Here is a 16,444-nt window from a genome sequence, read left to right on the forward strand (position 1 = left end):
CCAGCGATTGCCTGTTGTCTTTGGCAAAGCTCTCTGCCCTAATGTCACAAAGTGCCGGCTCCTTCTCTTTTCTCTCCTTCCTCTCCGCCTTTATGGGCAGTTCACTTTCTATCCCATAGACTTACCATCCCATGTGACACGGCCCTACCTTGCCTAGGGCAAGATGACCTCGATCCTATGACAGTGGGTGAATACGATACCCTCAGGTTTATTGATTTACGGAAATCAAGTTTATAGATACTATTCTAAGTGAAAGGGGCAGGTCACTGAGGAGCAGACACAGAGATGTCGCTGGAGCTGATTTGTTCCTGCAGTGATTACCCTGGCTGCTAAGTAGACAATGGGCTGTAGAGAAAGGTGGGAAGGGGGAGGGGCAGGATGGTTATTAGGCCCACAAGGAAGACAAGGCCAGTGAGCAACAGTCCAGTTTGGATGAGGATGATGAAAACTGGAATCTGGCTTTGTTTGTTGACATAGCAACGGTCAGACCGAGTAAGATGTTACATGTAAGAAAGGTGAGACGCACTGGAATGTGGGTGCATATGAGGTAAAGGGGCACTGTCTACACCATTGTGAAACTAGTTCACAACCTTGATTCTGTGGGTAGATGGCCTGCAATCCTAGCATAGCGAAACCACATTTAACTGTATTCTTGGTTGCCTAAAATGGGAGTAACAATGAGCTATTTCAAGGATCATAAGAAATAACTTAGCTAATATGTTTAAAGTGTTGAATCACAGCCTAGCAGATTTTCTAATGCTGCCCCATCATACACTGTGCATACAGATTTGTTGTTTTTTTTTTTTTTCTACCCACATGAAGAATTTGCTTCTCCAATAGAATAATACCCTATAGTTGTGCACTGCATTGGCTGGAGCTAGGCCTAGTAAACGGGCTGAAAGCCAGGCCCCGCTCTCAAGCCTTTGGCTAGTGGATGTCAGAGAACTCACTGGCTTCCTTGAACGGTCTTTGTGAGTGGAGCTGGTGGAGGCCTGGAGGCCACCATGGGCTAGCACAGGCTCGTCCAGACTCACAGCATACACCTGGCCCATAAAACTTGGCATAGAGGAGACCGGCAGCAGGCTGGGTTGGGAGGAGGGATGGCTGGCTGATAAAAGGGAACCAAGCCCCAGTACTTGAAGCCAGATGCTTAAAGGACTGACTGGTGAGTGCCCAGGAGACAAAGGCTCAGATGAAAACTAGAGGTGGGAACTCATGCCTTTTATTTCTCCTTAAACCTTAGTGTGTCAGTCCCAGGACAGTCTTTTGCTTTCAAAAGTTTTCTTCCAATCATCATTTACAAACGCAAGGTAAACAGACATGCTCCCCCAATAATTTTACATTTGCTTTTCAAAACATTTGCATAGGACGTGGCTGTTTGTCAATTCAAATGGCTATGAAGGAGGTCATTTGCTTAACAGAAGCTGGAGACAGGAGACCGTGATGGTCCACTTACACAGAGAAAAATTTCCCTGCAGACGCTTGAAAGCTTCAGTTGTAACAATCTAACAGATCCATGCCCGGTCTTCTGACTCCCAAAGCAGTGCATTCATTCATTCCCTGAGTGTTTCCACTCCCCTCCCTCCATTCCATGCGATTATACGAACTGACAGGGAGGCTTGTGGCAGACGAAATGAAAGGGTTTGTAATTTAGGAAACCTCTGGCCCCGGCTGACTGAAAGCAGGTTGTTTGTAAAAAGGAAATCCTGACCTCAGCTAACTGGCAAACTCTTGTCAGAAGCAATAGAGGAAGCAGAGGAGAAAGAACAGTATGGGGATTTGTATTGGCAATGGGAGAAAAATGGATGCTCTGCCATAAGAGAGCTCCCCATTGGAGGACTGAGATATTCCCAGCCCCTGAATGTACTTACTTACTCAATAGTGGGTGTCTGCTACAAGAGTATGGCATGGTTGCACCTTGGAGCATACTGCTAGGGACAATAGCTAGATCAACCACCCCGAAGATGAACTCCCTCTAGTTTGCCAAGATGGAAGCCCCTGTGCTGCACAGCCCTACCCTGTCTTTATCACAGTTCACCCAAAGCACCAAGATTCCAGACAGAGGGGCTGTAAAGTGGATGTTGAATTACTTTTCTCATTGCAGCTTAAGGGAGAAGGGGTTTGTTTGGGTATGCAGTTTGCAGATCTCAGCAATCATAGCAGGGAGCTGTAGCAGCTGAAGCAGGAGCTTGAAGCAGCTGGTCACATGGCACTCAGGGAGGGAGAAGGAGAGGGAGAGGAAGAGGGAGAGGAAGAGGGGGAGGAGGGAGGGGGAGAGGGAGGAGGAGGAGAAGGAAAGGGAGAGGGAAGACAGGGAGAGGGGGAGGAAGGAGAGAGAGGTGCTCAGCTTTCTTTCTCCTTTTTTTTTTTTTTTTTTAAAAACTTAATCAAGGACTTGACCTGTGGAAACCTAAATGCCCTGCCGAAACTTAGGGGTGGATCTTTCTACCTCGGTTAACTCAGTCTGGACATTCCCGCACAGACAACCCCAGAGCTTTAAATATCCCAGGTGATTTGAGGTGGCATCTCGCTGTCCTTTCTACACCTGGTCCCCAACCTTCACTCCATGCACATGCTGCCCACCCAGCCGCTGGGCCCTGGCCTCCGAGCAGCCTGAGTAAAAAGGGCCTCTTTGCGGTGAGTTCTGGTCTCCAGAGGTGCTCATTTGGCTACCTGGAGAGCGTGGACCAACATCTGACTGAGCCCTGCCTGTTCTGCTAATTGTATCCATCTTGGGGATCCTTGCACTGTAACAGTTTCAACAGCAGCGGAGGAGGAGCTCTACTGGCCATTCCCTCCCTGACTGAGGAACAGGCCAGCGTGCTAAGGATGCCTTCTAGTTCTTCACCAACCCTTTCGTCCATTGCACACGGCCAGGTTTATGCTTCTGAAGCCTCAGTGATCCAGTTCAGCGTCCCACATATCAGCAGGAATTCCGCTGAGGTAGTAGCTATGCTTTGACCCTTCCTATCCAGTTCACGTTGCAACCACCGCCCTTCCCCAACCATAAAATTGTTTTTGTGGCTACTTAATAACTTCATTTTCTGCCAGTGGTATGAATTATAATGCAGATATCTGTTTTCCAGTGGTCTTAGGTGACCCAGTGAAAGGGTCACTCAACCCTCAAAGGGGTCACGACCCACAGGTTGAAAACTGCTGCTCTAAGGGGGTCCCTGTGCCCATGGTGTCCTCAGAGGTTGCTGTCTATCATGCGAACAACTGTGGTAAGTGACAGACAGCCAGTGACGGGGACAGCACTGGGTCTCAAGGGGGTGGGTAAAACTTGCAAAGAACCTTTAATTTGTGATGGAAATCCTGAGAATTTGAGAGAACAAAGTCCTAAAGAGGAGGTAGTTTTGCTCACTGACCTGCATGAAAGGCAATAAAATAATAATAATAAACTAATAAATAAAATAAAACATGGCCTGGCTGGGAAGGCATTCTTTCCAGTCACCAGTGTGCGAGCCTCTCTCTGTTTTTACTGTGATGTATCCATTTCCCATGCTGTCTCCACACCCACATCTCTGGTACCCTCCAGACCTCTTACATGACCCTTACTACCCCAGCTCTGACTCTGCCTGCATTATAGCCAAAAGAAACTGTTTCAAGATAATAGTTGGTCTCCTGAGGGGAACCGCTTGATTACTACCCCCCTCCCACCCCCATGTGTTCCAGCCCTTTCTCTCCTAGCTTCTTATGAAAGCTTTTGATCCTCTAAGATGGATGTCTGAAGCCCTGGCTGCGTACAAGGCCTCAGCCTTTGCACGTGCTCCCAACAGAGATGACTCTCTGATGTGCAATACCCTAAGTATTGCATGCTGCGTGTGCCTTTCTGGCCAGTCCGTGCAAGAAACAACTGTCACTCAAGACTTTTGTTCCCCGTCACTCTCAAGAACCCCTGTCAGATTCCTCCCTCAAGTCACTACATTTTACCATGTTTAGACTGTTGGTTGCTCTAACACTGTCTGCCTCTTTTAAAGAGGATGGAAACTCCAAAAAGGGAAAAGCCATGGCTACCATTGACTTCCCAAGGCCAATGCTCAGTACAGGAATAGTTTCCATGTTTGTGATAATAAAACGAATGCATTTGCTGACAACATGGGAAAATGAACAAGGGCAGTAAGCAGATTAAGAATTGAGAGCATGGCCTATGTGGGAGACATGTAAAGTATTTGTCAAAATAAAGCTTTGTGGAACGTGGAAAGATGGTGGAGGGGAAGAAAGAAAATCCAGAGAAAAATGGTGAGATTGGTTCTGTTTTTTGTTTTGGGGGTTTTGGTTTTGTTTTGTTTTCTTGCACTCTTGGAGCTGGGGCTTTGTCTGTTATGATGAAGCCACCAAAGAATCTTAATCCGGGGACTGACAGTTGGATGCATAATCATTTGATTTATGAGGAGGAAGTGGACCGGAATAGGAGGTTGCCAGGCGCCTGGGAGGTGGTGGTAGCAATGGAAGCATGATGTAAGAGAAGCTCATCTAAGGGAAGCCCCAGGGACTGAGAGGTGGAAGGAAGCCACAGCAGGTGTGAGAGGCAGAGCTGGTCAGGGGCGGGGCAGTGTCTTAGTCTCTTGCCTTTGCATTACTGGGAAGGATCTGGGTGGACTTCGGCCTCCTTCACAGTCCCATGTAATGAAGTCAGGTCCAATGCTTTGCCTGTGTGCCGGTGGGGTCGCTTTCTAAATTGTCTCACTGTTTCCCAACTGCAGGGCTTTGCTGTCTGGAAGTAATTTTATATCTCATTGAATGTGTGCGCTGTGGTGAATTGTGTGGGGGGTTGGTAAGAATTAAGAAGCCAGGCTTTCCCATATGGCTCCACAAGCAGGCTGGAATGCTTTGTCTATAAATGAGGAAATGTCACTTTACCATTTCAAATAGAGAGGCTGGTAGAAAGCAGTGAGGAGGAATAAACCCTCCACATGCAGACCTTTATAATCCACCCCCAGTCACTACTGAAGTCACAGCAGGGGTCGACTCCAGCCTAGGCCCAACTTCAGCCATCTCTAGACTGGGCCTAGGGCCAGAGACACCTGACAACATCCTTTCTGTAGGGGTCAGGGACAGAGTGTTATGTCATTCCAAGTGAGTCAAGAAGCTCCTCAGCAGAGGACCCCTGTGAGCCAGTTCTTAGTATTATTATTTTTTTGCAAGCACAAAGTCTGGCTCACACAGCAAAATGTGAAAGACAAGAACATCGAGGGAAGAGGATTACAGGAGAAAGTGCAGAGGCCTCCTCTAAACCTTTAGCTCTGACACAAGGAGGCCTGGACAGGCACCGCCAGGACTCAGGAATCAAAGCCCCTCTGAGCAAGAGGACAGCCAGCCAGCCAGGAGCAGGGAGAGCAGACGGAGCTTGTGGCACGGAGACCCTCCAGGCCCCTTAGAAAGGCATCTGTCACCACCTCACTGGCCCACATTTCCCACTGTAGGAACCTCTCACTGAGAAATCACGGCAGGCCTCATCACCGGCTCACCTAGTAGTTCCAAACCACCAAAGACTTTCCAGAACCTCCATTCTTTGCAAAGTAGTTAAAAATGCAGGAAGGAGGGGGGCCCTGTGGATGGAGGGGGGCTCACACCCTTGCTGGAACAGATTTGTTTTGAAAAACTTCTGCCCTTGGGCTTGAAAGCATTTCTTGGCCCAGATGAATCAAGAGGTACCAGGACAGCCCCAGAACTGTTTCCAGCCCGACCTTGATATTTATTTGCAAAGCCTGACAGGAAATCAGCACTGAGGATTCCATGAAAAACAAAGAAAAATGCAGGAATCAGAAAAAACAACAGACTGTTCTAAACAGCCTCATAAAGACAGACCTTGAGGATTTTTCCTTCTAAAGATGCCAGGAAAATAGTTCCCTTTGGTGTTTTAACCATGCAACGCATTTTGAAGACCTACTATGGGCACCTTACAGGGCTAGGGGCTAATGACTAGCGCCTACTTCCCATTGAGTAGGTCACGTGATACTGAGGCAAAGGTGTCAGAGGGCCTCATCTTTTCTGTGGTGTGAGGAAAGAACAGGAGTTAGAAGTACCAAAAGATGGCTAAGGTTATTTTGGGAAAACTCTGGACGACACGCTATTTGATCTGTCTTTCAAAGAATAGGTGGGAGTTTCATGGAGGTGAAAGGGAACCCGGGGGGGGGGGGGGGGCGGGGGGGTGAGAATAGATCACATCTGAATGCCGTCAGGAATTGACTTCAAATAACTCTGAAAGCACAGCAGGCAGGAAAGGGCCTGCACTTTCTATGTGAGAATCTTACAGCAGAGAAAAATGTCTGCCGTGCACACACATGCCCAGGCAGACAGCAACCAAGGTGGGACCTCAGGTGCCCACAAGCAGGAAGTAGGTGATAGTCTGATGCCACATAATGGCACTGTAGTAAACGCCTGGCCATAAATAGTACTGTGACCCCTGTAAGGTCATCTCGCTTAGTGGTGATACAGCAATCTTAGTGCGTGCTGGGCATAGTGTTCTCAACGTAATGAAAACTGCCAAGCGCCGCACTCTTAGATCATAACCCATGGGTAGGTGTTAATGAGCAAAGGCACCATCCTAAGAGCACGGGAAACAACAGAGCATTAGCAACCAGTCACACTGCTGCTCGGCTCTCCCACAACTGTCCCCATGTTGGGACGCTGGCTCAGGGTGGAGGTGCTCAGAAGCTATATATTCTGCTGCTGGGGAGTCTTTATTCTAGGAGTCCTAAACCTCATCCATTACAGGTAAAAATTTAAAACAACAACAATAACAAGAATAAAGAGCATGCAGGCCACGGGCTGGCTGGATAATTTGGCAGGCAAATACACTTACTCTGCCTTGTTCCATAGGCCCAGAACCCAGAAACAGGTGAAAAGAGCCCACAAACCCTTGGCATTGCATATACAATTAGTTAATCAGAAATTATGGGACAATTAATAAAACATTCAGGTAATGAGAAACATGTCAATGTAGAAAGTCTAGAAGAAAAATTTCATGTAGAAACTGTTACATAAAAAGGGGATTTACTCAAAAATAGCTCTCATGGAGGCCAGGCCAACAAATGGTCTATGCTGGAATTTCAGGCCTGGGCCACCACACCCTGTTTATTGGAAGAAAACAAAGTCTTCCCAAATGCTAGGCAAACACTCTACCCACTGAGCCACATCCCTATACCCTAAGCTTGTCTCGAAGCAGTGTACTGGTAAGATGGTGAGTGTCAAGATTGTGGATTGCTGTCTATATACAGGTGAGGGCGGGCAAAAGATAAGGCAGGGCCTGTGACTGGGCAGTGAAAAAGACAGGCGGGCTGAGATTTTTAGACGGGACAGAGAAAACAGAGAGGAAGAAGGAAATAACATGGAGGAAGAGAAGGACAGCCCAGATCCATGTAGCTTAAATAGCCTTAGGTAGCTACAAATATCTCATAAGGGGTGGATAATTATAAGACAATTTGTCTTATCTAGGTGGGCAAGTTTACAGCAATATCAATTGGCTCTGAGTTTATTGCGTGGACATTTTGTGGGATGAGAATTTACTGGTATAAATCCGATTGATAAGTTACAATCTAGAGTTTTGATTTTGCCAGGTTACAGGGATGCATGACAGCTAACCTCAAGATGGGCATTTGTTACATGGGGCTGGCGTGGCAGAGACCAGCCGTGGGAATTAGATGGGCGGCCGCTGCTGAGCTAGCCGTAGTGGCGAGATCGCTGCTGGGGCCAGAGAGTACCTGGTGCTATTGCAGGATGATGAACTTTTACATTTTTAAAATATTTAACACAACACAAAGATAGCTCAAATGAGAGGATCATTCATACCTGAGGAACGTATCTACCTCACTAGTGCCAAACTTGGCTACTATCAAAATGAAATTGGAAATGCCCTTTGTGTTGACAGCTCTAAATGTCTATTTCTACACTCTACCGTGTGGATATACCTTGAAACACGATGCTGTTAAATAAGTTGAACACATGAAAAATTATAATTCTCCTGATAGGAAGCGCTTACAATAGGCCATTTCCCAGAAACACACGCTTAAGACGTTAGGACGCCTGTGTGATTTAAGTGTGACCTGCCTGGAACTACTCGAGGTTTCTTCTTTGTCTCCCTTGCTGATCTCACTCTTTCATATCTGGGGTTGTTTGTAGAATCTCTTGTTAGATTTGTGTTCTCCGGTTCCTGACGACAGGCACATAGTCACCTGGCAACTGCTAAGATTTCTAACCACGGGGTCTGTGTATTTCATAGGCAAAAGCCTCGATACACCACTGGAATCACCTAGGCTTCCGGTGGTGAGGCTCTAACTCACTGTTGTCCTAATGTTCATTTATAGTACCGGACACAGGAGGACTGCCAGGAAGCTTCGTATTCCCCACAGTATACTGCTGTGAGCATCGATATGTGTGCACGTGTGTGTGTGTGTGTGCACGTGTGTGTGTGCACGTGTGTGTGTGCACGTGTGTGTGCATGTGTGTGTGTGTGTGCGCACGTGTGTGTGTATAACAATATCAGCTTACACGATGCCTAACTATTTCTTGGCTTTTAAACTTTTAGTTGCCATATATCTTTCTGTTTTAGTTCTTAGACTACTTTTTAACTTCTAATTGCTTCCCAGTGATACCTTACACATGAACAGAATAACTTATTGGTATAAAATAAAGGAGTTTCTAATATTTTCCTATTATATATTATGCCATAACACACACACACATACACACACTCACACACACACATGCACATACACACAGAGGAAAGGCTAACACATATCGATTATTTAAGTACCAATTAAACTTTACCAAAATGTTTTGCAAGATTTGTACTAAGCCAGGCACAGTCATACATTTATGCAACCAGAGTGCTCTGAGAAGCTGAGTCAGGAGAGCCACAAGTTTGAGGAAGTCTAAGCTACACAGTCTGACCCTGTCACACACATACACACACACACACACACATACACATACACACACACACACACAAAGATTTTTTATTCCACAAAAACATGTGGCAGAATCCAGAAGACTTCTTATATCTCTTACTTCCACAGACAGTATAACAGGCCCAAGGCAGGGTCCAGAAATTGTAAAATTGTAAATGTTTAATGTAGTTCTAAAACTTGCCAGTTTTTTGACACATTAATCTAAGGACAAGCGGAACATTAAATGTGTGTATGAGGTGAAATTGAAACTACAGATTTTTATTGGTCAAAACCAAACAGTCCTGAACAAATGGAAAGCTATACCATGTTCATGAATTACAACAAATGGTATTTTGCTCCGTCCCCTTCGCACTGATGCGGATTAAATTCCCTCCCATCAAAACAGAAGGAGTGAAGGAATCGTGGAGATGGCTCAGTCAGTGGAGCCCACGCTATGCAGTCATGAGTATCTGAGGTGCCGCTCTCCAACACACACAGTAAGTTCACTCATAGCAGAGGACACCAGGTGGGCCCTGCACACCACCTGCACACCACCTGCACACCACCTGCACACCACTGGCCAGCCGTCCACCCAGACTTCTCAGGGGGCTCCAGGTTCAGAGAGAAAGCTTGTCACAAAAGACAAGAAAAAAGTGATTGACTTTTGATCTCTGGCTTCCATGTGCCTGTGCACACATGTCCAAGAACACTTGAATATGTGCAGGCACATGCTCATGTCCACATGACCAAGTACATATCACACACACACACACACACACACACACACACACAAACTGGCTCCTGAAAATAAACAAAGCTGGAATACTCATGCGAAATGGTGTTAAGTTGGTCTCAAAGCTCCTGCAATGAAAGCAGTGTAGTATTGGCAGCAGAACTGACCAGGGAGGCCATAGGGAAAGGAGCAGAAGGAAGAGCTGTACACGCCCTGCCACTTGAGGTGCAGGAGACAGAACGTAGCAAACAGTTAAACAAAGGCTGCTTTTGCCAAATACCCATGTGAAAGAAGAAATGATGTCAGCCCTGTGCCTCGGTATGCATACGCGTAATGACCCTCGTTGCAAATCCCAATGTAAAATAATGCAATGCTAGGAAAGTAGACTTGGAAATGTATCCCAGGCTTTCCCAGATACATCCTAAAATGGACACAGCAAGTGAGTACTAACCACCTGAAAGATGATCAGTTGGAGGACGCCGACACAAAAGCATCCTGCTCATCATAACCCAGAGCTCAGAGTGAAAGGGCAACCAACACACCACACGTCTGTCCGAGTATTCGAAACCGAGCCCGGGAAGATGCAGAAATCAATGGGAAATGGATGGAAGAATGCACCTGAGATTCTTGGCAAATGGTTCAAAGATGTGAACAGACATTTTCTGTGCAACTGGGAGATTGGAAAAGGCTGGGCGAGCTTCTTCTTTTACTCTTTAGCCTTCCAGTTGGCATGAAGTCTGCAGCACCTACACCATTCACTTCCACCATGGTGTACTGGGTTGCCATGGACACAAGAAACAGAGCTACTTAAGGATGGACTGAGACCTGTGAATCTGTGAGCCCAAATGGGTTATTAGTCTTTAGCTGGCTGCTACAGTCTCTTTTTATGGACAGAAAGCTGATCAACGCTATCAGAAGCTAAGGTATACATGATCACACCCTGGTTTGTGTGGCACTTGACCCTGATGGGGATCATCATCCTCAGATCACAAGGACAGATGCTTAATGACAACCATAGTGGTAGTGTGACCAATATGTGACCAATGTGACCCAGCACAGTGGGAACTTCTCTGTGCTAAAAGGGAAACGCCTACCCAGAATTTTGCAAGCTTATTTGGTTTGGTTTGATGGCCTGAACTCCCTCGAATCTCCATGTCATGAAAGCAAACTCCATACTTGTTGATCCATTACAGCTCCAGAACACAACAGAACCAACAATACATTAAAGTGCCCTTATGCAATAAAATACTGAGTGCCCATAAGTCAAACAATATCCAGTTATGTTCCTGAAGATGTTTTCCAGTGAAAGAAAAAGTGAAGGTATATCATATATGTATGTGTATATGTGTATATATATGTATGTATGATATACATATATGACATATATCCTATAAAAATAATGTACAACTATCCATAGTAGAATATTGGGATGAATAATGCATTCTCCCCTCAGCTTTAGTGAGATATTGGTTTCAACACTGCCTATATACCAAAGTCCTCAGATGCTTAGGTTTCTTCTATAAATGGAATATGATTGCATATGACCCACACACACGCCTCTGTCTATTTTTAAGGCATTTTCTAAAGTATTTATATTGCCCAAGGCCAGGTAGATGCTACATAAATATTTGTCATACTCTACTAATCAGTGAATGCCAAGAAAAATGTCTGTCTGTACATATCGATAGATGGTAATTATCTTTGGTACAATTTGAACATCTTAACTTTTAAAATTGTTTTCTGCATTATTTTAGTGAGCAATGATGGTTGGCTTTATATATATGTACATATATATGTATATATGTGTATATATGTATATATGTGTGTATATATCTATACATGTGTGTATATATGTATATATATGTATATATGTATTGTATATATATGTATGTGTGTATATATGTGTGTGTATATATGCATATATGTGTGTATATATTTATATGTGTGTATATGTGTATATATGTGTGTATATATGTATATATGTGTGTATATGTATGTATATGTAGATAACATATGTATATATGTGTATATATATGTATATGTGTATATATGTGTATATATGTATATATAGATAGATACATAGATGAATACATAGATAATTTATAAAACATATACAGATAGCTATAGATTATGAGACATAGATGATATATAGAGGTAGAAATAGAGACAAAGTAGAGAGAAGATGGAAATAGAGTGAGATCACATCGTTTAAATGAGGATGAGCCTATAGACTCGTTTATTCACATGGCTGGTGCCCAGTGAAGGAAGTGTTGGGAAAAGATTAGGAGGAGGAGGGTCACAATAAGGGGCATATTTGTGGTTTCAGAAGTCTATGCCATTCTTAGTTAACACCCTCTCTGCCACGTGCTTACGGCTGAGGCACAAGATATCCGAACTGTGCATGCCTGCAGCCATGACCCTACCACGATGCTCACGGATTCTAGTCCTGTGGAACTGCGAGCCCCCACACTAAGTGTTTTCTTTTAAAAGCTGCTTTGATTGTGGCATTTGAGAAAAGTAAGACAAATACATAGATACATATGTGGATATGTCCCCATATAACTTCATATATGTGTATACTTACCTATGTTCAGTGAATCAAAGAGACATTCCACAATTAATTTAGAGAGAAGACCTCGTGTTACCTAAGATGGCCTTATTTTACTAGGTAGTCAAAGATAACTTTGAGGCTCTGCCTACCACATGTTAGGATTAGAGTCACGCATCACTATGCCCAGTTAAAGTAGCAATGGCGGTTGCACCCAGAGCTTCATTATGCCAGGCAAGTACTCTCCCAACTGAGCTACAGTCCAGCCCCAGAGATGGTTTTTAAATGTACAAATAGATTTGTTGACTGACAGTTTAAATCAGCACCAACTCCAACACATTTACTTATTTTATTTAAAATAATTTTAGTGGTATTTTAATGTTAAAATGTTTTTCTATTTTCTAATCACCGTCCTTGGCACAATTCAATTCAAATACAATGTATTATGTTCAGAGGTAATTTATTTCTCGATTCTGTGTAATTTGTGTCCAAGAACAGTCCAAAGTATGCAGATGTTTTATTGCTGAGATCCCTGCTTTCCCTTCCAATTGCCCTGCTCTGGGGGTCACTAGTTGGGCCAGCCTCCTGTAGGGCAGCCTTCCTTGTTAACTCCATTTGTGCTTGCATGGGCATTTGGTAAGTGTCCATACACTGAGCCCTTGACACGTGCACCAGACTCTTGGTGTGGGATCTAGATTTGTGCCCTGAACAGTTAAGCTAGACTCCAAGGCAAAGAGAAAGAAGGCTCGTATCGCTGCCTACCCAACGCCCTCTACTCTTTGGTATCTCAGATTCTCGGGAAGGCACACATGGCATATGACCATAAAGAGCAGTACATTCCAAGTTCACTTCAAAGCGGCAATACTCCAATGTCTGTTACTACAATGGATGCCTGAGATCAGCCTTCTGTCTTTGTGAATGACGTGGGCTCACAGTTTAGGAGGTGCCAGTCTTTAGCATCTTAGGTCTTTAGCACAAGGTGAACCAAGAAGTAAGCAGCATGAAGGGCCTAGAGCACCCTCCAATACACTCTGAAGATGTACTCTCTGTGGCCTAAAACTTCATACTAGGTTCAACCTCTTAAAGATTTTACCACCCCCCAACAGGGCCACTCTAGGGATACAGTCTTTATTGTGTGGGTCTATGCAGGATTGTGCTCATCCAAACTACAGTGAAGGTTTAATAATAATGCACGTGGTTCTAGCCATGCCTAGGATCCAGTACACAGTGACAGGGCACAGAATGACTCCCATTTCTCTCTGTAGAATATTTGAATATTTTCCAGTGATAAAGGTTAGCACTCACGGTAGGGTCTCTACACAGTATAAAACTATCAACAACTAAATGAATGCAGTCATGACTTTCACACCTGAGCTGCCTCCCTGAACACCTTCACTGGATTTTTAAAAACCAATGTCTGAATTCTATGAAGAAGCAGCTTGAGATCCCGTACCACAAATGGTATTCTCTGCCAAGGCCTGAAGCACTAAGAGTGTGACAGTCACTGCTGTCATTGCCAACTGGACAGGATCTGGAAATATCTAGAAGATAAACATCTAGGCATGGCTTTAGGAATTGTCTAGATGCTGTATTAGCTGAGGTGGAGACATCCACTCACTCTAACTGTAGTTGGCATTTCCCCAATGGCTGGGGCTGAATGAAAACGGAGAAGCAAGGAGAGCCCAGCATCCTTCTCTCTGCTTCCCGAGTATGGAAACAAGGTGACCAGCTACTTCCCAGTCCTTCTACCATGCCTTCCTTACCACGAGGGACTGTGCCTTCAAACTGTGAGCCAGAATAAAATCTACCCTTCCTGAAGTTGCTTTTGTCAAGTATTTTGCCTCAACAATGATAATGTTGCTAATACAAAGAGCCACACGAGATTAATGCATGTCAAAGAGGTAGGGACGGCTATCACTTGGCTCTGAGTTAGGAAGCTGGACTCCAAGCCTACCTGCTTTCTTGCTCCATTCCCTGCCTGTACTACAGCTGGTCCAGCGGACACATGCTTAGAACATGCTGCATGCCAGGCACCTGTGAAGTCCTTCCCATGCCGTAGCTCAGCCCATGTTCATCCCCGCCTACCGCCATTTCCCAGTTTATAGCGAAGAAAGCTAAGGCCGAAAGAAAACAGAGAGCGTGCACACTTAAGCTCGCATGAATTAGAAATAGTCTGGAGTTTGTCACATTTCTTACCTTAGCCCTAGTTCGATTGCCCATGAAGCAAAAAGACTCAACATAGTCTCATTGTGGAGTTGACTTGGATGCCATTGATCTTCTCGTCGAAATTTTTTACTTATATTTGAGATTTTCCATTTAAGCCTTTGGAGCACTCCGAGTTGATTTTTATATGCAGCGTAAGAGGAAGTTACAACCTCTTCCATACGTGGGTGCAAAGGTCCTGGTCGGGTTTCTTTGCTTGTTTTTGCCAACTTAACAGAGACCTAGACATGTCTGGGAAAAGAGGATCTTCAGTTGAGAAAATCCTTCCATGAGTTGGCATGCAGACAAGCCTGTGGGGCATTATTTTGATTAAGGACTAATGTGGGAGGTCTCATGCCACTGTGACTGGTGTCACCCTGGGCAGATGGTCTTGGACAATATAAGAAAGCAGGCTGAGTTAGTCAAACTAGCAAGCAGCATTTCTCCGTGGCTTATTCTTCAGTTTCTGCCTCCAGGTTCCCAGCTTGAGCTCTTACTTTGGCTTCTCTCAGTGGATTATGATGTAAGATATTGTGGTGGTTTGAATAGGTTTGGCCTCCTTAGATTCATGTGTTTGACAGTGTGGCATATAGGAAGTTGCAGTATGGCCTTATTAAAGTAGGTATGACCATGTTGGAGGAAGTCTGTCACTCTGGGGATGGGCTTTGCCCAGTGACACAGTCTCCTTCTGCTGCCTGTGGATGAAGATATAAAACTCTTGGTCCTCCAGCTCCATCTCTATTGTGTTTCTCATCATGATAATAAAAAACTAGACTCTAAAACTGTAAGCCAGCTCTAATCTATTGTTTTCCTTTTTAAGAGTTGCCTTGGTCATGATGTCTCTTCACAGCAATAAAATCCAAATGAAGAAAGATATGTAAGTCAAGTATTTTTCTCCCCAAGCTATTTTAGGTCATAGTGGTTATTATGATATTAGAACAGCAGCTGATATACTTAAAGTTCCTTAAGTGTTCTTAGAACCCTCGCTCTATAATCATGTGATCACATGTGAAAGTTCATGCCTGGATTTTCTGCTCTATCCCCACTGGGTCATAAGCTGCCTCTATGCTATAAAATTAGTTATTTTGAGACTCTCACTTTGAGGTAAGTTTCAAAATATCACTAACTTTGTTTGTCTCCTTGAGAGTTCACATAAATTTTATGAACTTTTTTCTGCTTACAAAATATTTTATTATATCTATTTTCTCTTTCATTGTTTTGGATTTTCTCTGATATCTATAATATAAACAGTGTAGTAATATAAACATGGTAATTATACAAGAGAGAACTTTAACATTTCTGTGGCAAAATGCCCAACAGGAGCAAAGGCCAAATCATTTTCTCTGTCTTGGACGTTCCAAGATTTCTATCCACAGACACCGGCATTATTGCTTCTAGGCCTCTGGTGGGTTCACTTACCTGGGAGCACGTGGTACAGCAAAGCAGTTCACAGTGAACTTGGCAGGAAGCAGAGACAGAAAGATGAAAGGGATTGGGTACAAGGTAGATCCTTCCCAGACACTCTCCCAGTAACCTGCCTCAAAGAAAATCCCACTTCTCTAAATGTTGAGACACATACAAAAATGTCATTGGGATTTTAAAGAACTTTATAACAAAGACATAATCAACTTGATAATACGCTACAAGTGTTGGGTGCTACCAATCTTCTTCTACTATACTGAGTACATTAGGGTAGCTGATTGTATTTTCATCCTCCACACAATCTACTGTTGAGTTATATACTAACCATACTCGGAATGAGCCTCTGGAGGAGTCAGGGTAACTAGCCAGTACCTCCAATAGAGCTGGGGTAGGAGCATCAGATCCTCACATCTTTATGTGATATGAACCAAGTCATCTTTAGAGCAGAAACAAGATGAACTGAAAATAAACAGATGTCTTTGATGAACAGACTTTAGATTTCTCTGCAAAGTAAAACAAACTTGAGTCTTGGTTGGCACACTTCAGCTGTTCCATGATTATGTAAGAGCTACAACGGACCCAAAATAAGAGCTGAAGGTTTTCTCGACAGTTTAGACAAGAAGAACCTGCCCCCACCCACCCGTCTCC

Source organism: Micromys minutus (assembly GCF_963924665.1).
Source record: "Micromys minutus genome assembly, chromosome: 26".
NCBI classification, from domain to species: domain Eukaryota; kingdom Metazoa; phylum Chordata; class Mammalia; order Rodentia; family Muridae; genus Micromys; species Micromys minutus.